The sequence below is a fragment of the Heterodontus francisci genome, chromosome 4, assembly GCF_036365525.1.
Source record: "Heterodontus francisci isolate sHetFra1 chromosome 4, sHetFra1.hap1, whole genome shotgun sequence".
Lineage (NCBI taxonomy): Eukaryota > Metazoa > Chordata > Chondrichthyes > Heterodontiformes > Heterodontidae > Heterodontus > Heterodontus francisci.
The window spans coordinates 138008306-138032718 of record NC_090374.1 but is presented as its reverse complement, the minus strand read 5'-3'; the positions used below and the strand labels follow the sequence as shown (position 1 = coordinate 138032718).

Sequence of the window (24413 nt, the reverse complement as noted above, 5' to 3'; positions counted from 1 at the left end):
TGGCGGGAGGCCTGATGGCCACATGTGCATTCTATAAACATTACAACCTATGGTTCTCTGGCAATGGTGCCAGAACCATTGGCCCTCTGAGCCTGGCTGTGGGAGTCCATCCTGAAGCGGACATACTCACTGGCCCTCCAGTGCAGGGCATTGGTGACCTCCCTGATGCAGCGGTGCGCTGCTGACTGTGTGACCCCACAAAGGTCTCTGGTGGGCCCCTGAAAGGCTGCATGGACGTCAAGCTTGAGAACCGCTGCCACTATGAGGACCAAAGGCATAGGATGTCCACCGAAGCCCATGGGCTGCAGGTCATCTTTGAGCAGGACACAGAGATGTGTCACCACCCTCTCTACACGCGCAATCGCCTCTGACACTGGTGCTCTGACATCCGATGGCATGTCATGTGGGGCCTGTCAATGCACGGCAATCGTAATGGTGAGCTCCCCTTGGGGGCTGCTGCTCACGACCGGGGGCCTCTACATGGTTCATACCTGCCTGTTGATTTTGCTTCTGGCGCATACGGATCCTCAGGAGCAGAGGATCACGCAATGTAGGATGAGTCAAACCTATTTCCATGTGATAAATAAAGTTGAACCCTTCATGTATTTGAAGGTTCCTAACAGGGCAGGGATTGGTGTTGATGGGTACATCAGCTGCTTTCATAGATCAACTATGTGGCGTGCCATGGCATTGCCCATCTTGGCCAACACTGAGTGGCATAGCATGACCACATCAAAATCCTATCAGCTGAATTGATTGCCCCCATCATCCATATAACCTTAATGTTCCTATTCTTTCTGACACCCACCCCACATACAGTTTGACTGGAGTGCCATTGCTCCTTCACAAACACAAATTTACGGAGAGAAGGTACACAGTACCTCCCTTCATGCCTGCAGAGCTTTCCCTCCAGTAATCCCAGACCCCCTCTCTCCTGCCTTCCAGTATGCAGAGTGGGACCTCTGAATATCCCCCTCCCTCCTCCCTTTAAAAATGCAGAGTGAGACCTCTGAAAAGGAACTTACCTTCTGCTGCGAAACCTTCTGCCTCTGAGGACCTGCCGGCTTTTCAAATCATGAACGGGATAGCACGTGACAGACGCCCGTTCAGCAAAAAATCCGGAGGTGTCCATGGAGAGGCGGTGGGCTGCATAATCGGCAGAGGTAAGTACTATTTAACATATTGTTAATTGGGGTGCCGCCGCCATGCGGCAGGAGGGCTGCATCGAGGTCCCCCTGCCACTGGGAATTTGCAGCGGAGGCAGGGGGACTGCACCGAGGTCCTCCGTCGCAGGTAATGTCCGGCAGGCCCTTCTCGATGTTGCGGGTCGAGGCGGGCCTCTCTCCGCAGAATTTTACCAGCCCCCGCGCCGCGATCCGCAGCGTCGAGTGGCTGGTAAAATTCAACCCAAAAGGTTAATTGGCAAGATAAGGGCTCATGGAGTTGGGGGTAATATATTAGCATGGATAGAGGATTGGTTAATGGATAGGAAGCAAAGAGTGGGCATAAATGGAGCATTTTCTAGTTGGCAGGCGGTGAATAGTGGAGTTCCCCAAGGATCAGTACTCGGGCCTCAGCTATTTGCAAGTTATATTAATGAATTAGGTGATGAGACAGAGAATACTGTATCTAAATTTTCTGATGATACAAAGGTAGGTGGAAAGGTAAGCTGTATGGAGGAGACAGAGAGGCTGCAAAGAGATATAGACATGTTCAGTGAGTGGGCAACTAGATGGCAGATGGAGTATAAAGTAGGGAAGTGTAAAGTTATGCACTTTGGTCGTAAGAATGGAAAAGCAGAATATTTTTTAAAAGGTTTGAAACTTGTAAGTGTTGATATTCAAAGAGACTTGGGTGTGCTTGTACAAGGAATGAAGAAAGTTAGCATGCAGGTACAGCAAGCAATTAGGAAGGCAAACTGCATGTTGGACTTTATTACAAGGGGATTGGAATACAGGAATAAAAAAGTCTTGCTACGATTGTACAGGGTTTTGGTGAGACCACATTTGGAGTACTGTGTGCAGTTTTGGTCTCCACATTTCAGAAAGGATATACATGCATTGGAGGCAGTATAGTGGTGGTTCACTAAATTGGTCCCTGAGATTAGGGATTGTTCTATGATGAAAGGCTGAATAAATTGGGTCTATATTCTCTGTAGTTTAGAAGAATGAGAGGTGATCTCTTTGAAACATACAAGATTCTTAGGGATGGGCAATAAATGCTGGCTTAGCCAGCGACGCCCACATCCCATGAATGAATTTTTAAAAATTCTGAAGGGGCTGGATAGGGTAGACACTGAGAGATCGTATCCGCTGGTCGGGGCATCTAAAACGAGACAGCATGGTCTCAGGATAAGGGGCTGATCATTTAGGACTCAGATGAGGAGACATTTATTCATTCAAAGGGTTGTGAGTCTTTGGAATTCTCTACCCCAGAGGGTTGTGGATGATCCATCATTAAATATATTTAAGGCTGGCTGTTACGACCAGGTGAGAAAGAGCTCGAGGATTCCCCCTCAGCCTTCACTTGGTCTTACTGAAACAGGGTTTTATTTTTAAACACACTGTGTTTTTAGCTCCCCCTTGGTGAATCCTTGTTCACCGCTTTCCAATCATAAGGTAAAGAAATGAGCACAAACAGCTTTCCTAGGTTGAAAGAAGAAGGGTGAAATTTTATTAAACTTAAATTCTAATTAGGTTAACGCCTATGGATACACAATGCACCCATGCTAGCATGCATACACGATACACGCATGCAGATAGAGACAGAAAGAGCAGAAGAAAAATAAAATGGAAAGGTTTGAGGCAGTATCTGAAGAGTTGTTGTTACAGTTCTTCGAGCTCACTGTAGAGTCCTTGCTTGTAAGTAATTCTTGCTTTTTGTTGGGGTCCAGTATTCTTCTTAAACCTTGTTCACTGTAGGAGACTTTTCTCTCTTGGGGTTCATGTGTCTCCAGTGGGTTCTTGGAGTTCCGTGAGAAAGAGATGGGTGCGGACAGAAGAGGCTGTGACGAGCAAGCCACGAGAGATCTTTTCAATCCAGGATCAAACAGCTTTTCTCTGCCAGTTCAAACACTGTCTCCCCAATTTAAAACTCTCAGCTCAAGCTCTGCAACAGCCTGTTAGCCATGTGACTAACTGGTCTGACCACACCTGTTTGTGGATTGAATTGGAGCAGGGAGTGGCTCCTTTGTCTACAAGCCTGTCTGTTAATATGCAAAAATGTCTTTCCAGCCAAGAGGACTGGTAACCCCTTGTATCAGGCCTTCTCTTCTTCCCAGCAACAATTTGAAATTTAATGTCCATGTGGCAAAATTAATATGCCTCATTCTTGGCAGGTGGGGGCCTGCATGACACTGGGATAGACAGATTTTTGGTCTCGCGGAATCAAGGGATATGGCGAGCGGGCAGGAAAGTGTTGTTGAAGCCTAACATCAGCCATGATCATATTGAATGGCGGAGCAGGGTCGATGGGCAATTTGGTCTACTTCTGCTCCTAGTTCTTGTGTTCACAAAACAAGAGGGTCATCCGTGTTAATTGTGTTTAATTGTATGCAAGTGGTGGTAATTACCTGGGGATTCACTTGAATCCCTATAAATAGGCATAGATTGAAAATGTGGTGGTTGGGTTAGGAGGTGTATGCTTGTAATAGAGTCACACAAGTAGTCCTGGGTTGTAGCTTCATCAGGCTTACACCTCATTTTTAGGTATGCCTGGTGCTGCTCCTGGTATGCCCTCCTCCTCATTGAATCAATGCTGATTCCCCCCGACTTGATGGTAATGGTAGAGTGGTGGATATGCCAGGACATGAGGTTACAGATTGTGGTTGAATACAATTCTGCTGCTGCTGATGGTTCACAGCACCTCATGGATGCCCAGTTTTGCATTGCTAGATCTGTTCCAAATCTATCCCATTTAGCACGGTGGTAGTGCCACACAACATGAAGGAGGGTATCCTCAATGTGAAGGCTGGACTTCATCTCCACAAGGACTGTACGGTGGTCACTTCTATCAATACAGTCGTGGACAGATGCATCTGTGACAGGAAGATTGGTGAGGATGAGATCAAGTATGTTTTTCCCCCTTGTTGATTCCCTCACCACCTGCTGCAGACCCAGTCCTTTAGGACTTGGCAAGCTCGGTCTATAATGGTGCTACCGAGCCACTCTTGGTGATGAACATTGAAGTCCCCCACCCAGAGTACATTCTGCGCCCTTGCCACCCTCAGTGCTTCCTCCAAGTGGTGTTCAACATGGAGGAGTACTGATTCATCTGCTGAGGGGAGAGTGGTAGGTGGTAATCAGCAGGAGGTTTCGTTGCCTATGTTTGACCTGATGCTATGAGACTTCATGGGATCCAGAGTCGATGTTGAGGACTCCCAGGGCAACTTCCTCCTGACTGTGTACCCCTGTGCCGCCACCTCTGCTGGGTCGGTCCTGCTGGTGGGTCAGTGATGGTGGTGTCTCGGACATTGTCTGTAAGGTATGATTCCGTGAGTATGACTATGTCAGGCTGGCTGTTCCTTGACTAGTCTGGGGGACAGCTCTCCCAACTTTGGTACAAGCACCCAGATGTTAGTAAGGAGGACTTTGCAGTGTCAACAGGGCTGTGTTAGCCGTTATCATTTCCGGTGCCGAAGTCGATGTCGAGTGGTCCATCCGGTTTCATTTCGTATTGACTTTATAGCGATTTGATACAACTGAATGGCTTGCTAGGCCATTTCAGATGGCACTTAAGAGTCAAGCACATTGCTGGGGGTCTGGAATCACATGTAGGCCATACCAGGTAAGGACATCATGGCCATCTTTAGACTAGCTTTGTAATTCCAGATTTATTAATTGAATTCAAATTCCACTTTCTGCCATAGTGGGATTCAAACTCATGTCCCCAGAGCAATACCCTGGGTCTCTGGGTTAATAGCCCGTGACAATACCACTATGCCACCACCTCCCCCATTCAAAATAATTATCACCAAGTTTGAGGAACATTTTAATCCTAAGCCACGACAGAGAGCGAAAAGCTATAAATTTAGGACCAGAAATCAGAAAAGCAGTGAAACAGTTGGTGACTACATTGTGGCACTCAAGTACTTATCACTACATTGCAACTTTGGTATATTCTTAGACCATGCATTACGATGCAGATTTTTGTGTGGATTAGCGAACAAAAGAACCCAATTGAAGTTACTAAACACACTAAATCTTACATTTGAACTAGCATGTATGATAGCTCTTTCTATAGAGATGGCATCAAAGAATGCTCAGGAATTTTGTCCTATGCCAGTGACTACTACAGCTTCTGTCGACTGTTAGAAGGTTTTGACCAAGCCTAAATTGGAGAGACCTAGACAGAAGAGTGCTAGTGATAGCAGTTTAGTGTCCTGTTATCGATATATGGGCAACAATACGGCACAAGCATGTCAGTACAGAAATGCTAAATGTTTTAATTGCCAAAAAAAAAAGTCATATTGCAACTACTTGTGGGCGGCACAGTGGCACAGTGGTTAGCACCGCAGCCTCACAGCTCCAGTGACCCGGGTTCAATTCTGGGTACTGCCTGTGTGGAGTTTGCAAGTTCTCCCTGTGTCTGTGTGGGTTTTCGCCGGGTGCTCCGGTTTCCTCCCACAGCCAAAGACTTGCAGGTTGATAGGTAAATTGGCCATTATAAATTGCCCCGAGTATAGGTAGGTGGTAGGGGAACAGAGGGACAGGTGGGGATGTGGTAGGAATATGAGATTAGTGTAGGATTAGTATAAATGGGTGGTTGTTGGTCCGCACAGACTCGGTGGGCAGAAGGGCCTGTTTCAGTGCTGTATCTCTAAATAAGTAAAAAAAATAAATAAATAAGTACTTGGTGAGCGAAGGCCAAAGCAGGAAAGAGAGCTCATTTCAGTGGTGATGAAAAACAGCCACATCACAAGGGTGGAGTTCATAATCTTGAATTGAAGTGGAGAGGAGCGAGGGCTGTAAAGTATTTATGCCACCAGCAATCACTCAAATGACAGAGCCTTTAGCACAAAGGTGTTTGTAAATCAACAGTGTATAAATATGTGCATCGAAACGGCTGCAGTTTGCTCCATTATGAGTAGAGACACGTATGACAGCAAATTCAGTGATGTATCTCTAATTGGGTGCACAGTTCAGTTGTAACCTACTCTGGTGAGGTATTAGAAATATGTGGACAAATGGAGTGCAATTTCCCATATAAGGGAGAGTCCCTCAAGTTATCCATTGTTGCAGCAAGAGACAAACCAACATTAATGGGTCATAGACTGGCTTCGTAACCTAAAGTTAGACTGGAAGCAGGTTTTCCGAATTGAGATGACCAAGAAGCTTGATCAGCTATTGCATAGTTAGCGGAGCATTTTTGAGGATAGCTATGAAGGTATAATCAATGTGAATGCTCACATCAGAATGAATGAAAGGTCACAGATCTGAAATGTTAATTCTATTCCTCTCTCCATAGATGCTGTCAGACCTGCTGTGCGTTTCTGGCACTTTCTGTTTTTATTTCAGATTTCCAGCGTCTGCAGTATTTTGCCTTTATTCAACTGTGGGTAGTTGGCCACAGGTTAAAGTAGGCCTTTTCAGGATTGCCCACTAAGAAGGGAGCCACAATGCCACCCCATTGGTCTTGCAGCTATCTGTTCTGTTCAGCACATCTTTCAAAGGCCAAGAGAAATACCTCCACAATGTCCTTTGTTGTCATTTTCTGCTGTACTAGATTTGCTTGGAGAGGTTGGATGGGGGATTCCTGACTCCCCCTGTGGCCTCATTGCTGTCTCAACTCAGCCATCTCTACATAAGTCTGGGTGACCAGGCTCACTAGTAGTTGGGTAGTCTCTTGCTGGGCCTCAAAGATCTTAGTGGTCCTCTCCTGTGTGGCCCACTGGGTCTCTTGTGCAGCCGTTTGAGCCTCTTGCAGAGCTTGCATGGTCTGCAACAGATCCTTAAACATTTCCTCCATTGGGTTGGTCCCTTTCTTTCTCTATTAGAGACACAGATCCCAGTTCTGACAACTTTTCCTTCCAAACCGTAGTCCTTGAACAATCAAAGTTCCAAACACCTTTTAATGCACACAACAAGAAATTTATTTTAATGAGAGACTTCAACTAACTAAAAATAAGTTGGGAAAACCCAAACGGTTTAGGGTTAGAGTTGTTAAATATAATGCCTGTTTGTTTCATGACCCAGTGTGCCAGGGAAGCTTATAAGAAGCCATGAGCATCTTCATATTGTATTCATTAATGACCCAGAAAATGTACATGAAATGAAAGCTGTAGATTCAAGTTCAATATGATCTGGGGCTCAGAAATATTTAACACTAGGATTCAGGTCTAAGTGCAAAGGTGTGAGTGAACAAATAGAGCAAACAGACTGATGAGTCCATTCCAGAACACTAGATGATGACTATTGAAACACCTTTAAAGTTATCTTGCTGACTGAATTTGCTGGATAAATACATGCTTAAAATCAACCTGAGACTAAACAAATTTGACCTTAAATAGATTAACAAACATATTCTAGAGAAGCAAAGAGGAAAAATTACTTCTACAAATCCTTCAGGGAGAAAGGGGAAGGAATTTACTAAGATAAATCTAAGAAAATGCAGAAACTTGTCAAAAGGGTGATTGGGGGAACAAAGAGAGACCTAGAAAGAAGTTTAGCAACAGAAGCTGAACATAGGTGGTAATAATTTTGAATGATTAGTTCCTCCAAGTATTTACAACAGAAGTTATGAACAACATACTAGTCCTGAACAGAGGTAACAGGCAAAATTAATGACTGCAATATAAATGAGATTAAAGCCCAGAGAGGCTCCTGTGGCTTAAAACTAATAAATCCCCAGCAATAGATGCTGTTTATACTGTGAATTGTGGAAAGCCCCACTTAGACTCACAAAAGGAATTTCATAGGGATTCAAGCTAAACCTTGGGAATGGATAAGAAACTAGGTGAAGAGTAGAAAACAACAAGTATTGATAGAGGAGTTAGATAGGCAGCTCCGGAGCTCAGTGTTGGGATCACAACTGTTTCTAATTTACATAAATGACCTGGAATCAGAAACTCAACACAAAGTAGTCAAATTTGTAGACAATGGAAAACTAGAAGGAGCATTGCAATTGGAATACACAACACAGAAATTTTGGAATGAATTGGATTAATTATGTAAGTGGATAAAACAATAGTAAGTGAAGTTTAATGGAGCCATGTGTACAGTACTGCAAAATGGAAGGTAAATAAGGAACATACGTACTCCATGAATAGCTAAAGATGAAGCTCAAAGACACCTCAGATCCTTATTGGACTCAATGCTATAAATGTGCATACAATGAAGAACTGTGACCAATATAGCCAATAGAATGTTGAATACAATTTACAGGAAATTGTAAGAAACTTTATAGTGCTTTGCTCAGACTGCACCGAGTTCTGATTGTGAAGACAGAAGGGAGATAGACAAGCAAAGTCAAAAGAGCCAAAAGACTGATTCCTAGAGCCAAAGTGTTGAACAATGAGATAAAGCTGAAGAAACTTTTTAGCCCAGAAACGATGTGTTTGAGAGGTGATCTTCTGAAGGTATATAACACAGTTAAGAGAATGGAAAAAATAATACTGGAATTTCAATTTAAATTGAATTGTGAAAGTAGAAGAAAGGATCTTGGGTTTAAAGAAGTAATATGGAAATTGAGGACTGATATCAGGAAATTCTATTCATGCAAAGAGTGATTAATATATGGAATAGAATTACAGACATTGTAGTGGAGGCAAAAGCCCTGCAGTTGTTTAAGAAGCAATGAAAGGCTACAATCTGGGATTTTACTTTCTTTCTGATAGATGAATTAAGATAGCTTTCTTCATCAATTATATCCTTTGATACTTCTTCTTTGGCCTCCTTATCTCGAGAGACAATGGATACGCGCCTGGAGGTGGTCAGTGGCTTGCGCTGGAGAAAGTGCATCTCGGTTACCAGATGATACCAAATGAAGCATCTGAATTATATGGAAAGGCTAGAACAAACAATCTGTGAAGAGAGTGGGGAATTTGACAGAGGTGTTCAAAGTGATAAAAGGAATAGTCAAGATAAAAATAGAAAGAGGCAAGAGACAATGATCTCAAGATAAGCACTAGATAAAGGGGAGCTTCAAAAAAATGTTTTCATGCAAAAAAATTATCGGAATGTGGAATTCTTTGCCAAATTGATGATTAATGCTGCAGTGATTACAGAATTCAAAAAAGTATTATATAATTACTTAGTCAAGAACATTAAAGTGTATAAGGAGAAAACAGAAACAGGGTTATCTTGGGAAGAAAATTAATACACTTCAGAACAGCACTCCCTACTTTCCAATGTGATATTTGCCACTTCCCATTATCAGGTATTCCAGTGGCTTTTCTGCATGAGAATTCAACATAGTACTAATTGGAGATTAGTTACTGTGTTTAGGGCTGTGTTGATTAGGAATTGGAATGAGATTGCCGAGACAAAATTACTCCTCAGGACTTTTAACAATTGGCAAAGAGTAGATTTTTCATTCTATTGGCCTGAAGTAAATTTGAATCCAGGCGCACCTGGAAATAGGACAACCAATAGGCACTCCGGCCGAGCATACTGCTAGTTCAACTGCTTCTCTCCTTCAATTGCTGCTCATATCCTTGCCCCTTCTCTTCCATCAAGTTACTGCTTTGCTGCTCCATCCTGATGTTATTCTGTGTCTACCTGCACTTTTAATAAGGTCAGTTTAATAAGGTCCATCATAAGGTCGATGTTCGCTAATGATTGCATAGTGTTCTGTACCATTTGTGACTAGCTGAATTGCTCTCACAGAGAGCTGGCACAGACATGATGGGTTGAATGATTCTTTGGGCCAAATCGTGTTCTCACCCAGAAGGCGGGTTTCACGGCGGAGGGGGAGGAGAACCAGAACGGAACCGCACACCACGGAACCTGACGCCAGGATTCCCGGTTCCAATCTTGCCAAGGGTGAGATAGGTTGACCATGACCTTCCCGCCCAGAGGCCAACTGAGGCCATTAATTGGCGTATTAATGGCCAATTAAGGTCCTCTTACCAGCTGTGGGGGGGCAGGGCAGGGGGGCCTCAACCGTGCAGGGAGGAAGCCTTGTAAAACGAGACACCTCCCCTGTGGGCCTGGGGGCGGGTCCCTCCTTCATGGGCAATTTGTGGCCCACAGAAACCCCCTGGGAACAACTATAATCCCCGGTGCTCCTCCACCCCTGAACCAACGACCATCCCATCCTACCATGGCTCACCGGGGCAATTTGAACTGGCCCCGCCTCACCTACCTGTGTTCCAGGGTTCCGCCGCTCGGCCTGGGTCCAAGGCCTCTGCAGTACTGACAGTGGCCACCACTCTCGATGGTGTGCTGATACTGCTGAGCTGCCGGCCCTGTGATTGGCCGGTAGCTCTTGGAGGCAGGATCCCTGTCCCTATAAAGTCTTTGAAAGGACGGGGATCCTGCCTCCTAAAACTTTGACCCCAAAAGACTAGAGGATCACTCCGGGGGGGGGGGGGGGGCCGAAAAAATGCAGGGGCAGGGCTTCCCCCGCCTTTTCATCCCGGCACCAGGAGCTCCGCCTTCTGGAAAAAATCCAGCCCAATGATTCTGAAGCAGTTGTCACGCAGGCCCCCACCTGCCAACAACGAGGCACATTAATTTCGCCACATAGACATTAAACTTCAAATTGTTGCTGGGAAGAAGAGAAGGTGCTAAATTGGGGGAAGGCTAATTATAATAATATTAGGCAGGAACTGAAGAATTTAGATTGGGGACGGCTGTTTGAGGGTAAATCAACATCTGACATGTGGGAGTCTTTCAAACGTCAGTTGATTAGAATCCAGGACCAGCACGTTCCTGTGAGGAAGAAGGATAAGTTTGGCAAGTTTTGGGAACCTTGGATAACGCGGGATATTGTGAGCCTAGTCAAAAAGAAAAAGGAAGCATTCGTAAGGGCTGGAAGGCTAGGAACAGACGAATCCCTTGAGGAATATAAAGACAGTAGGAAGGAACTTAAGCAAGGAGTCAGGAGGGCTAAAAGGGGTCATGAAAAGTCATTGGCAAACAGGATTAAGGAAAATCCCAAGGCTTTTTATACTTACATAAAGAGCAAGAGGGTAACTAGGGAAAGGTTTGGCCCACTCAAGGACAGAGAAGGGAATCTATGTGTGGAGCCAGAGGAAATGGGCGAGGTACTAAATGAGTTCTTTGCATCAGTATTCACCAAAGAGAAGAACTTGGTGGATGATGAGCTTAGGGAAGGGAGTGTAGATAGCCTCAGTCATCTCATTATCAAAAAGGAGGAGGTGTTGGGTGTCTTGCAAAGCATTAAAGTAGATAAGTCCCCAGGGCCTGATGGGATCTACCCCAGAATACTGAGGGAGGCAAGGGAAGAAATTGCTGGGGCCTTGACAGAAATCTTTGCATCCTCATTGGCTACAGGTGATGTCCCAGAGGACTAGAGAATAGCCAATGTTGTTCCTTTGTTTAAGAAAGGTAGCAAGGATAATCCAGGAAATTATAGGCCGGTGAGCCTTACGTCAGTGGTAGGGAAATTATTAGAGAGGATTCTTCGGGACAGGATTTACTCCCATTTGGAAACAAACAAACTTATTAGCGAGAGGCAGCATGGTTTTGTGAAGGGGAGGTCGTGTCTCACTAATTTGATTGAGTTTTTTGAGGAAGTGTCAAAGATGATTGATGAAGGAAGGGCAGTGGATGTTATCTATATGGACTTCAGTAAAGCCTTTGACAAGGTCCCTCATGGCAGACTGGTACAAAAGGTGAAGTCACACAGGATCAGAGGTGAGCTGGCAAGATGGATACAGAACTGGCTCAGTCATAGAAGACAGAGGGTAGCAGTGGAAGAGTGCTTTTCTGAATGGAGGGATGTGACAAGTGGTGTTCCGCAGGGATCAGTGCTGGGACCTTTGCTCTTTGTAGTATATATAAATGATTTGGAGGAAAATGTAGCTGGTCTGATTAGTAAGTTTGCGGACGACACAAAGGTTGGTGGAGTTGCGGACAGCGATGAGGATTGTCAGAGGATACAGCAGGATATAGATCGGTTGGAGACTTGGGTGGAGAAATGGCAGATGGAGTTTAATTCGGACAAATGTGAGGTAATGCATTTTGGAAGATCTAATACAGGTGGGAAGTATACAGTAAATGGCAGAACCCTTAGGAGTATTGACAGGCAGAGAGATCTGGGCGTACAGGTCCACAGGTCACTGAAAGTGGCAACGCAGGTGGATAAGGTAGTCAAGAAGGCATACGGCATGCTTGCCTTCATTGGTCGGGGCATAGAGTATAAAAATTGACAAGTCATGCTGCAGCTGTACAGAACTTTAGTTAGGCCACACTTAGAATATTGCGTGCAATTCTGGTCACCACACTACCAGAAGGACGTGGAGGCTTTGGAGAGGGTACAGAAGAGGTTTACCAGGATGTTGCCTGGTCTGGAGGGCATTAGCTATGAGGAGAGGTTGGATAAACTCGGATTGTTTTCACTGGAACTACGGAGGTGGAGGGGCGACTTGATAGAGGTTTACAAAGTTATGAGCGGCATGGACAGAGTGGATAGTCAGAAGCTTTTTCCCAGGGTGGAAGAGTCAGTTACTAGGGGGCATAGGTTTAAGTTGCGAGGGGCAAAGTTTAGAGGGGATGTGCGAGGCAAGTTCTTTACACAGAGGGTGGTGAGTGCTTGGAACTTGCTGCCAGGGGAGGTGGTGGAAGCAGGTACGACAGCGACGTTTAAGAGGCATCTTGACAAATACATGAATAGGATGGGAATTGAGGGATACGGACCCCGGATGTGCAGAAGGTTTTAGTTTAGGCAGGCATCATGATCGGCGCAGGCTTGGAGGGCCGAATGGCCTGTTCCTGTGCTGTACTGTTCTTTGTTCTTGTTACAAGGAATTGCCAGGCCCCAGGCCGGAAAGACATTTTTGCATATTAGCAGACAGTGTTGGAACAAAGGAGCTATCCCCTGCTCCCATACGATACACAGAACAGACCCGGTCAGATCAGTCGGTCATGTGATCACCCTGCTGGCCAACTTGAGGAGTTTTAAATTGTCGAGACAGTGTTTGAACTGGCAGAAGGCAGTTTTGCTCCTGGACTGAGAACATCTCTCTCCTGTCCACTCCCATCTCTTTCTCACCAGCTTCGGAATCCATTGAAGACACATGAACTCCAAGAGAGCTGACAATAAACAAGTTTTAATAAGAATACTGGGCCCCAACGAAAAGCAAGATCTACCTATAAGCAAGGACTATACAGTGAGCTCGAAGCTCTGTAACCAAAAACTCTTCAGATATTGCCTCAAACCTTTCCACTTTATTTTTCTTCTGCTTTTTTCTGTTTCTATTTGCATGTGCATATCGCATAGCGTTGGGCCGGCGTGCATCTGTAGGCGTTAACAGAATGAGAGTTTTTGAGTTTAAGTTTATATAAATTGCACTGTTCTTCTTTAAACCTAAGAAAGCCCATTTGTGCTTGTTTCTTTACCTTATAATTGAAAAGCAGTGAACAAGCATTCACCAAGGGGGAGCTCAAACCACGGTGTGTTTAAAATTAAATTACAGTAAGACCAGGTGAAGGCTGAAGGGGACCCCTGGACACCTTTCTCATCTAGTCATAACACAGTCCATGCCCACATGCAGCAAGACCTGGACAACATTCTGAGTTGGGCTAATAAGTGGCAATTAACATTCGCACCACACAAGTGCTGGGCAATGACCATCTCCAACAAGAGAGAATCTAACCACCTCTCCTTGACGTTCAACAGCATTATCATCACAGAATCCCCCACCATCAACATCCTAGTTACCATTGACCAGAAACTTAACTGGATCAGCCGTATAAATACTGTGGCTACAAGAGCATGTCAGAGGCTGGAGATTCTGTGGCGAGTAACTCACCTCCTGACTCCACAAAGCCTGTCCACCATCTACAAGGTACAAATCAGGAGTGTGATTGAATACACTCCACTTGTATGGATGAGAGAAAGACTTAAACTAAATAGTGGGGGGAGGGAGGGATCATGTGAGGGGAGAGGGGAGATGTGGTAAGTTGAAGAGTAAGGACAAGGCAATAGAGCAGGGTAGCGATATGGGTGATGATAACCAGAGTGTGGCAGGAAGGGACAGAGTGTATAAACTGACGAGTGCACCAGCACATAAATCCAGAGTTTGCAAGAATGTTCAAAAGGCAGAATTAAAGGTGCTGTATCTGAAGGTGCGTAGCATTCATAACAAAACAGAAGAGTTGATAGCACAAAAAGAAATAAATATGTATGACCTGATAGCCATTTCAGAGATATGGTTACAAGTTGACCAAGGCTGGGACCCAAATATTCAAGAGTATTTGACATTTTGGAAGGACAGGAAGCTAAGAAAAGTTGGTGGGGTAGCTCTGTTAATTAAGGATGGCATTAGTACAGTAGTGAAAAATGACCTTAGTTCAGAAGATTAAGATATAGAATCAGTTTGGAAAGAGATAAGAAATAGCAAAGGTCAGACGTCACTTGTGGGAATAGTTTATAAGCCCCCTAACAGTAGCTACACCGTCGGACAGAGTATACAGGAAGAAATAATGGCAGCTTGTAAGAAAGGTACTGCAATAATCATGGATGATTTTAATCTTCATATAGATTGGACAAATCAGATTGGCAAAGGTAGCATGGAAGATGAGTTCATATAGTATATTTGGGACAAGTTCTTAGAGCAGTACGCTCTAGTGCCAACCAGGGAGAAGGCTATTTTAGACCTGGTAATGTGCAATGAGATAGGATTAATTAATAACCTCATAGTAAAGGAGCCTCTAGGCAATAGTATTCATAACATGATAGAATTTCACATTCAGTTTGAGAATGAGAAGCGTGGGTCTTAAACTTAAATAAAGGCAATTACAAGGGTATGAGGACAGTGTTGGCTAAAGTAAACTAGAAAAATAGATTAAAAGGTAGGACAGTAAAGAAGTAGTGGTATTCAAGGAGATATTTCATAACTCTCAGCAAAGATATGTTCCTTTAAGAAAGAAAGACTCTATAAGAAGAATGCACCATTTGTGGTTAACTAAGGAAGTTAAGGATAGTATCAAATTGAAACAGAAGTGTACAATATTGTGAGGATTAGTGGTAGGTTAGAAGATTGGACAGATTTTAGAAACCAGCAAAAAATGACTAAAAGAAAACGAGGGAGAAATTAGAGTATGAGAGAAAGCTAGCTAGAAATATAAAAACGGATAGTAAGCGTTTCTACAAGTATTTAAAAAGGAAAAGATGAACTAAAGTGAGCATTGGTCCCATAGAGAGTGAGACTGGGGCATTAATAATGGGAAAAAAGGAAATGGCGGAAATGACGAACAGGCATTTTGTGTCTGTCTTCACTGTAGAAGACACAAAATACATCCTAAGAATACTTGAAAATCAAGAGGTAAAAGGGAGGCAGGAACTTAAAACAATCACAATCACTAGGGAAAAGGTTCTGGGAAAACTATTAGAACTAAAGGCTGACAAGTCCCCTGGACCTTATGGTTTTGTTATGAAGATTTTAGGATCTTAAAAGAAGTGGCTACAGAGATAGTAGATGCATTGTTTGTGGTCTTCCAAAATTCCCTAGATGCTGGAGAGGTCCCAGAGGATTGGAAAATCGCAAATGTAACACCTCTATTGAAGAAAGGATGGAGACAGAAAGCAGGAAACTATAGACCAGTTGGCCCAACATCTGTCATAGGGAAAATGCTAGAATCCATTTGTAAGGAGGTAACAGCTAGGCATGTAGAAAATCATAATACAATAAGGCAGAGCCAACATGGTTTTGTGAAAGGGAAATCATGTTTGACGAATTTATTAGGGTTCTTTGAGGAAGTAACAAGCAAGGTGAATAAAGGGGAACCTGTAGATGTGGTGTATTTGGATTTCCAAAAGGCATTTGATATGGTACCACATCAAAGGTTACTACACAAATCATAGAGATCATGGTGTAGGGGGCAGCATAGATAGAGGATTGGTTAGCTATCAGGAAACAGAGAGTTGGGATAAATGGGTCATTTTTGGGTTGGCAAGCTATTCCTAGTGGAATGCCACAGGGATCAGTGCTGCGACCTCAACTATTTACAATCTATATCAATGACTTGGACGACGGGGCTGAAAGTATGGTAGCTAAACATGCTGAAGGCACAAAGATAGGTAGGAAACTAAGCTGTCAAGAGGAATAAAGAGTCTACAGATATAGATAGGTTAAGCAAGTTGTCATGCAGGCCCCCACCTGCCAAGAATGAGGCACATTAATTTCACCACATGGACATTAAATTTTTAAATTGTTGCTGTGAAGAAAAGAAGGCCAATACAAGGGGTCGACAAGCCCCCTGGCTGGAAAGACATTTTTGCATACTAGCAGACTGTGTTGGAACAAAGGAACTACTCCCTGCTCCAATTTAATCCACAATGCACTCTTGATTTCCAGACGTTGAGGGTGGAGCAGCTCGAATTCCAGGTTAACTGCTAAGATGGCCGAATAAACAAACAGATGTAGTCAAATCAGTTTAGTCACATGACTAACTGGCTGTTAGAGGTTTTTCAGAACTTGCCACAGAGAATTTGAACAGAAAGCTGTTTGCTCCTGGACTGAAAAGACCTCTCGTGGCTGGCATGTCGCAGCCTCTCCTGTCTGTTTCCATCTCTTTCTCACAGAACTGAAAACCGCTGAAGACCTATGAACCCCAAGAGAGAAAAGTCTCCGACAGTGAACAAGGTTTAAGAAGAATACTGGGCCTCAACAAAAAGCAAGACTACCTATGATCAAGGACTACGGCAAGCTCGAAGCACAGTAAAAACCCCTCTTCAGATATTGCCTCAGACCTCTCTACTTTTTTTTCTTCTGTTGTTTACTGTCTCTATTTGCACGTATGTATCGCATATGCATGCTGGCGTGGGTATCCGTAGGCGTTAACTGAATTAGAGTTTAAGTTTTTGATACATTTCACTTTTCTTTAAACCTAAGAAAGCCTGTTTATGTTCATTTCTTTGCCTTATAATTGGAAAGTGGTGAACAAGGATTCACCAAGGGGGAGCTCAAAACACAGTATGCTTAAAATTAAACCCTATTACAATAAGACCAGGTGAAGACAGTAAAAGAACCCTAAACACCTTTCTCACCTGTAAAAGAACCCTAAACACCTTTCTCACAAGTAATATACTGTAAAGCAGAGAGAGGCCATGCATAACATGACAGGATGGAAACACTCCATCTACTTTTCCGAACAATGCCTCAACCCCAGCCTCAGATGAATATCCCATTCTCCAACAATGTGAATATTGCCTCTCTAACTTCTTTCCTCATGTCTGGGCCTCTGTAATAGCTCCTCACCTTGGGCCACTGTCTCTCCAACTGCTCCTTCTCTTGTTTGGTGCTCTTCTAACTACCTTTCCCCTGATGTCAGACTCCAACTGCCCCTCCCCTGCCCTTCCCTCAGGTTGTTCCTGTCTAGCTGCCACTCCATTTAGGTTGCTCCTGCCTACCAGACCCCTCCCCCCCCCTGCAATCAGGTTGGTCTTGTACATCTGGCCCTCCTCTCCCCTCAGGTTGTTTCTGTTTACCTGCCCCTCCCATCCCCTCATGTTTCTTCTGTTTGCCCTTCCCTTTCCTTCAGCTTGTTCCTATTTAGCTGCCACTTAGCTTAGGTTGCTTCTGCCTAACTGACACCTCCCCTGTGCTCGGGTTTCTCTTGTATATCTGTCCCACCCCTCCCCTCAGGTTATTCCTGTCTACCTGACCCCTTCCCACAGATTAGTCCTGCTTACCTGCTCCTCCCCTCTGCTCAGGCTGCTCCTGTGTACCTGCCCTTCCCCCTCCCCTCAGGCTGCGCCCTCCCCATAGGTTGCCCCTCCCCTACCCTTGGCTTGCGGCTCTCCTCTGGTCAGGGTGCCCCACCCCCTCCTTCAGTGTGCCCCTCCCCTTTCCCCAGGTTGCCCCCCCCTCCCCTTTCCCCAGGTTGCCCTCCCCCCCCCCCCCCCACCCCCCCACCCCACCGGTCAGGCTTGACCTCCCCACTCTGGGTTGCCCTTTCCCTCTGTAATGTCCCACTCCCGGGTTGCCAGGCCCCCTCCTCCCATTAGGTTGCCCCTCCCGCAAGTTGCCCCTCCTCCTCCCCCAAGTTGCCCTTCCCCTGGTTTACCCCACCCGGGTTGTCCCTTCCATCACACTGGGTTTTTTTATTCGTACGTGGGATGTGGGCGTCGCTGGCTCGGACAGCATTTATTGCCCATCCTTAATTGGCCTTGAGAAGGTGGTGTGAGCCGCCTTTTTGAGCCACTGCAGTCCATGTGGGTACACCCACAGTGCTGTTCGGAAGTTCCACAATTTTAATCCAGTGACAATGAAAGAACAGCGATATAGTTCTAAGTCAGGATGCTGTGTGGCTTGGAGGGGAACTTGCAAGTGGTGGTGATTCAATGCATCTGCTTCCCTTGTCCTTCTACGTTGTAGATGTTGCGGGTTTGGAAGGTGCTTTCTAAGGAGCCTTGGTGCGTTGCTGCAGTGCATCTTGTAGATGGTACACACTGCTGCCACTGTGCATCAGTGGTGAAGGGAGTGAATGTTTGTGGATGGGGTGCCAATCAAGCGGGCTGCTTTGTCCTGGATGGTGTTGAGCTTCTTGAGTGTAGTTGGAGCTGCACCCATCCAGGCAAGTGGAGAGTATTCCATCACACTCCTGACTTGTGTCTTGTAGATGGTGGACAGGCTTTGGAGAGTGAGGAGGTGAGTTACATGTCACAGGATTCCTAGCCTCTGACCTGCTGTTGTAGCCATGGTATTTATATGGCTACTCCAGTTTCTGGTCAATGTTAACCCCCAGGATAGGAAGATAGGAACAGGAGTAGGCCATTCAGCCCCTCGAGCCTGTTCCACCATTCTATGAGATCATGGCTGATCTGCGGCCTAACTCCATATACCTGCCTTTGGTCCATATCCCTTAATATCTTTGCTTAACAAAAATCTATCTCAGATTTAAAATTAACAACTGTTCTAGCTTCAACTGCTGTTTGTGGGAGAGAGTTCCAAACCTCTACCACCCTTTGTGTGAAGAAGTGCTTCCTAACATCTCCCCTGAACGGTCTGGTCCTAATTTTTAGACTATGCCCCCTAGTTTTAGAATCTCCAACCAATAGAAATAGTTTTTCTTTATCTAGCCTGTCTTTTCCTGTTAATATCTTGAAGACTTCGATCAGATCACCCCTTAACCGTCTAAATTCTAGAAAAAACAGGTCTAATTTGTGTAATCTTTCCTTGTAATTTAACCCCTGTAGTCCAGGTATCATTCTTGTACATTTATGGTGCACTTCCTCCAAGGCCAATATATCCTTCCTAAGGTGTGGTGCCCAGAACTGCTCACAGTACTCCAAGTGGGGTCTAACCAGGGTTTTGTACAGCCGCATCATAACCCCTGTGTCTTTATACTCCAATCCTCTAGATACAAAGGCTGGCATTCCATTAGCCTTTTTGATTATTTTCTGCTCTTGCTCATGGTATTTTAAAGATCTATGCACCTGAACCCCCAAGTCTCTTTGGACATCCACTGTAATTAACCTCTTCCCATTTAGAAAGTACCCTGCTCTATCCTTTTTTGGTCCAAAATGGATAACCTCACACTTGCCCACATTGAAATCCATCTGCCACAGTTTTGCCCATTCTCCTGGTCTATCATCCTTGCAATTTTATGCTAACATCTAGACTGTCTACAATGCCGCCTAACTTTGTATCAGCAAATTTGGATATATGACTTACTATGCCATCATCCAAGTCGTTAATAAATAATGTGAATAATTGAGGCGCCAACACAGATCCCTGCGGGAAACCACTAGTCACATCCTGCCAATCAGAGTACTTACCCATTATCCCCACTCTCTGTCGCCTACCACTCAACTAACTTCATAACCATGTCAATAATTTGCCCTCAACTCCATGGGCTTCTACCTTAGTTAACAGTCTCTTATGTGGGACTTTATCAAATACCTTCTGCAAATCCATATAAATAACATCCATAGACATTCTCCTCTCCACTACCTTAGTCACCTTTTCAAAAAATTCAGTGAGATTTGTCAGGCATGACCTTCCCGTCATGAATCCATGCTGGCTGTCCCTGATTAACTGAAAATTCTCTAGGTGCTCAGTCACCCTATCCTTGATTATAGACTCCAGATGTTGATAGCGGGGGGATTCAGCAAGTGTAATGCCACTGAATGTCAAGGGGAGATGGTTAGATTCTCTTTTGTTGGAGATGGTCATTGCCTGGCATTTGTGTGGCGTGAATTTTACTTACCACTTATCAGCCCAAGCCTGGATATTGTCCAGATCTTGCTGCATATGGACATGGGCTGCTTCAGTATCTGAGGAGTTACAAATGGTGCTGAACATTGTGCAATCATCAGCGAATATCCCATTTCTGACCTTATGATGGATGGAAGGTCATTGATGAAGTAACTGAAGATGGTTGGGCCTAGAACACTACCCTGAGCAACTCTTGCAGTGATGTCCTGGACTGAAATGATTGACCTCCAACAACCACAACCATCTTCCTCTGCACTTGGTACAACTCCAACCAGCGGAGACTTTTCCCCCTGATTCCCATTGACTCCAGTTTTGCTAGGGCTCCTTGATGCCATACTCGGTCAAATGCTGCCTTGAAGTCAAGGGCAGTCACTCTCACCTTTGGCGTTCAGCTCTTTTGCCCATGTTTGAAGGGGACCCCACAACCCCCTGGGATGCCCCGCCCTGCCTACATTACCCTTCCGCAGGTTGCCCGTCCCCCTTCCCTCCACACACACACACAACCCCCCCTCCAGGTTGTCCCTGCCCCTGGGTTTGCCCCTGTCTTTCTCGCGCTCTCTCTCGCGCAGTCGTGGACGTCACTCCGATGACGCAGCGGGCCCGCTTCCTGCCATCAAGCGCGGTTGCAGCGGCCGCTTCAGTTATAGCAACTGTTGCCTTGTGAATAAAGCGCCGTAGTCCTGGCGACTGTTACCCACCAACAACTCCTCACAACAACAGCAACCGAGGTGAATATTATTAGTATTATTATATATCTGTCGCTACTCTCAGCTGCAAAGTGCTCTTCCTGCCTGCAGCACCGACAGCTCGCGCTCTGCAAACCCCTCGCTCTGTTTCTTTAACCGTCTTTTTTTCTTACATCCCAGAAATGGTGGATCTGAATAATAAGCTGTTAATATTTAAACTGTGCAGCGTGGATCGCTCTTTCTCAATCTCTCCTCTATCTTTCTGCATTTGCAGTATAATTTTTCCAGGTTGCTGCTGCTGTTATTTATTTCTGGATTTAATTTATACTGAGGAGGAGCGAAAGAAGGAGGAATTTAAATAATAAATTACTGCTCTAAATATATATTTTATTTCCCCCTGGTCTCGCAAGATTTAAGGCCTTGTGCCTGTTTTTTTAAATTTCCTTACATTAATAGTAATCCTGATCGGTATTGTTTTTGCAGGTTGTTGATAACGGTGTTTTCCCCTTTGCATTGTCTTTATTGTATAATATATTGTACATAGGTATGAATTTGTATGTGTACGTGTGTATGTATTTAAAATGTGTAAAATGTAAGTATGCTTATAAAAGGCGTTAGTTTTTGGAGCTGATGATTGTGAATCCTCAGCTCTGTTTGTAGAGGGTGAGGATGGTGGTTGTTGTCTTTCTTCTGCCCCCCCCCCCCCCTCTCCTCCTTCTCCTCCTCCCGTGCTACCTTTTTTTTTCCTGATTTGTTGCTTACATTTTTCCCGCATTGCTCTTCTGATCGTGATTTTATTTGCCTTATTTGAAAACACGTTTTAATAGTTAATACATGAAGTGTACATAGCTGTTAAGTGTTGGTGAGTGTGGTTGATGAGGTGTTTGCTCCCAGGCCTTGTATAATGTTTGATGGTTTTGGATCTCCTTGGGGTGGGTTTAATTCTCTCTGTTTCTTTGCCCGGGTTTCTTTAGTGGGCATGGATTATTGGGGGGGGGGGCATTTCTCTTGAGTTTATTTTAATTTAAACCGGGAAAAATGGCGGTGAGTTAAGAAAGAAATATTAATCGTGTGTGCTTTTATTACATTGATTTAAAATCATTGATTTTAAAGAGCGTATTACGCTATTTCTTAATCAGTGATTTTAAAGAGCGTATTACGCTATTTCTTCCACTTTCCCAATAAAATGTTCCTGAGCTCAGTTTAAATGAAACGATTTTTTTGGTTTATCTTGAATAACATCGACATTTGATTTCCTTTTGGAAAATGATAACGTTTGAGGTTTGACTGAACTCTGGGCACTGGGTGAAGATCGGTTTGATGACTGCTTCTTTGGCGAGGGGATGGGATTGATTCTGTCTGTTTTATGTGGCTTTTTGACAGCAGATTGATATCGATTGGTCTGTTACCTCGACGTCTGGAACAGGGAGCATTCGGTTTTATTTTGTTTTATTTACCAGGGTGGTGGTGTTTAACTTCGACTTTTAATAAATGATTTGTTTTTGTGCTTCGGGGGCGGAGGAAAAGGGTTACGATACCTTTAATATTCTAAACGGCGGGGATATTTAATTCCTTTAAATTTAAGAATGTAAGGCTTTTACATATATGTGGAAGATAATGCCAGATCGAGTAATTATTTTTAAACCGGCACATTTGTTAAAGAATATGTAATGAGTTGTGCGAAATGTTATCAGCACTTTTGTTAACTTTTATCCAGCTTTGCTTTCTGTAGATGATGTGTTTTCTTAAATATTGTGGTTTGTGCTTTGTAAGCTACGTTTTCTGTTGAAAGGTTTGAAAGACACTTGCCAAGAGGGAATGGATGTTATCTGTGGTGGCTTTTTATTAAGTTTGTTTGTATTTTGATTTATTTCCCGCTATATTTATATTGAATTCATGGATATATTCAATCGCATATTTACTTTATTTGGGTTCAGGTGTCGAACACATTTTTTGTTTCACACAAAACATTGGTGGTTGAAATACAAATGCATAATTGAACCTTACTCAGCTGTAAAAGCTCAATTGAGTGTGTGTGGGCAGAAGTATACTTGGTGTTTATAAATACTGTTATTGTATGCACACCACCATGGCCTTTCATTGAAGTCTCAAATGAAATGGCCAATTTGTAGCCTGAATTACATTGTTCCACAAAACTGAAGAAGAAACATCAATCACGAGTGAATGTACAAAGCAATGACATTGGAAAAAACTTCAAATATTATGGCTTTTATATTACTGATAAAGGTAAGTATAGATATAAAATTAAAGAATCAACTTTTATTGGAGGGTATGAAAGATAATGTGTTTTAGTAATGTAGTTTTGTGCTTGTGATTGGCACAGATTTCGCTGGTTCAACTTTTGCTCCATGGTAGCCAGCAGAATTAAAAGTATAAAAAGCAAGGGATCGTGCAAGATATTAATTATAGCTGGGTTTGGGGAGTTTATTACTTTATATTATGGATCTGGCTTTGCAAATGTGTCAACAATAAAAAAAAAACTGTAGGAAAAAAGTTCATTAAAGTGCATATGTAAATTGTAACTGATCATAAATATGAAACATTCTAATAATCAACATTCTTACAACTTTTCTTTCTAAGTAAAATAACTCAGGTTATTTTGAAAGAAAACGTTGGGGAAAACATGCTTAATTTATTGTTGGGGAATGGCCTTACTAAGGTAAGTTGTGAACTGATACCAGTATGCTATTAGAAAAAATTCACACTTGTGCCATTAAGATTCCTAGAATATTCTTAATTCATCATCGAAAATTACTTGCATCTCCAGTGACAAACTTATACTAGTACTTCACTCTTATGTGTAGATCAAAATGATCTCTGCTGAGCAGATCTGTTTGGAAGACTGATTTCTACAATTGTCTTGCTGGGTATTTTTCAGTGTTCAAATGTGCAACAAACTTACACAGCCATCATTATGCTTTATTAAAATTGTATTAAGTACGTTGTGTTTTGCAGACTTTTTTTTGCTAGAGGATTGCAAAAATCATGATGGCAGGAATTCTTTCAACTACACTTACACATTCTTACTGAACTCGTACTATATTCTGATGCGCTGTATATACAGGCATCAAAAAAATTATTCTAAGCTGTTTAATATCCACTTAAATATAGCATTTTCAGGAGTGGTATATGAAGTTGTTAAGTATTTGTATGCAGACTTTCTCAAGTGGAATTTCTGCTAAAATTAACAAAAATATAGGGTTTAAATTCAACAGCCAAACTATGAAAATACAGTCATGCTGATTAGTTGGGCAGATGAAAATATAGTGAAGCCAGGAGGGGAATGTTAACCTAGAGATTTGGGTGTAGGTTAAAACCGTCAAAAATGCAGGTGCGCCAAGAAACCTGCTCCAATCTGC

General features: G+C 43.6%; 1 protein-coding gene across 14 annotated transcripts in view; it reads left to right on the top strand.

Annotated features, from left to right (window-relative positions):
* The first annotated feature begins 20945 nt into the window (after positions 1-20945).
* Positions 20946-24413, top strand: part of rfx3 (regulatory factor X, 3 (influences HLA class II expression)) — a 651544-nt gene continuing 648076 nt past the window's right edge. For all 14 annotated transcript variants that reach the window (XM_068030220.1, XM_068030223.1, XM_068030230.1 and 11 more), the window contains exon 1: positions 20946-21075. The gene's annotated coding sequence lies outside the window, so the exon portion shown is untranslated. The remainder of the gene's footprint in view (positions 21076-24413) is intronic.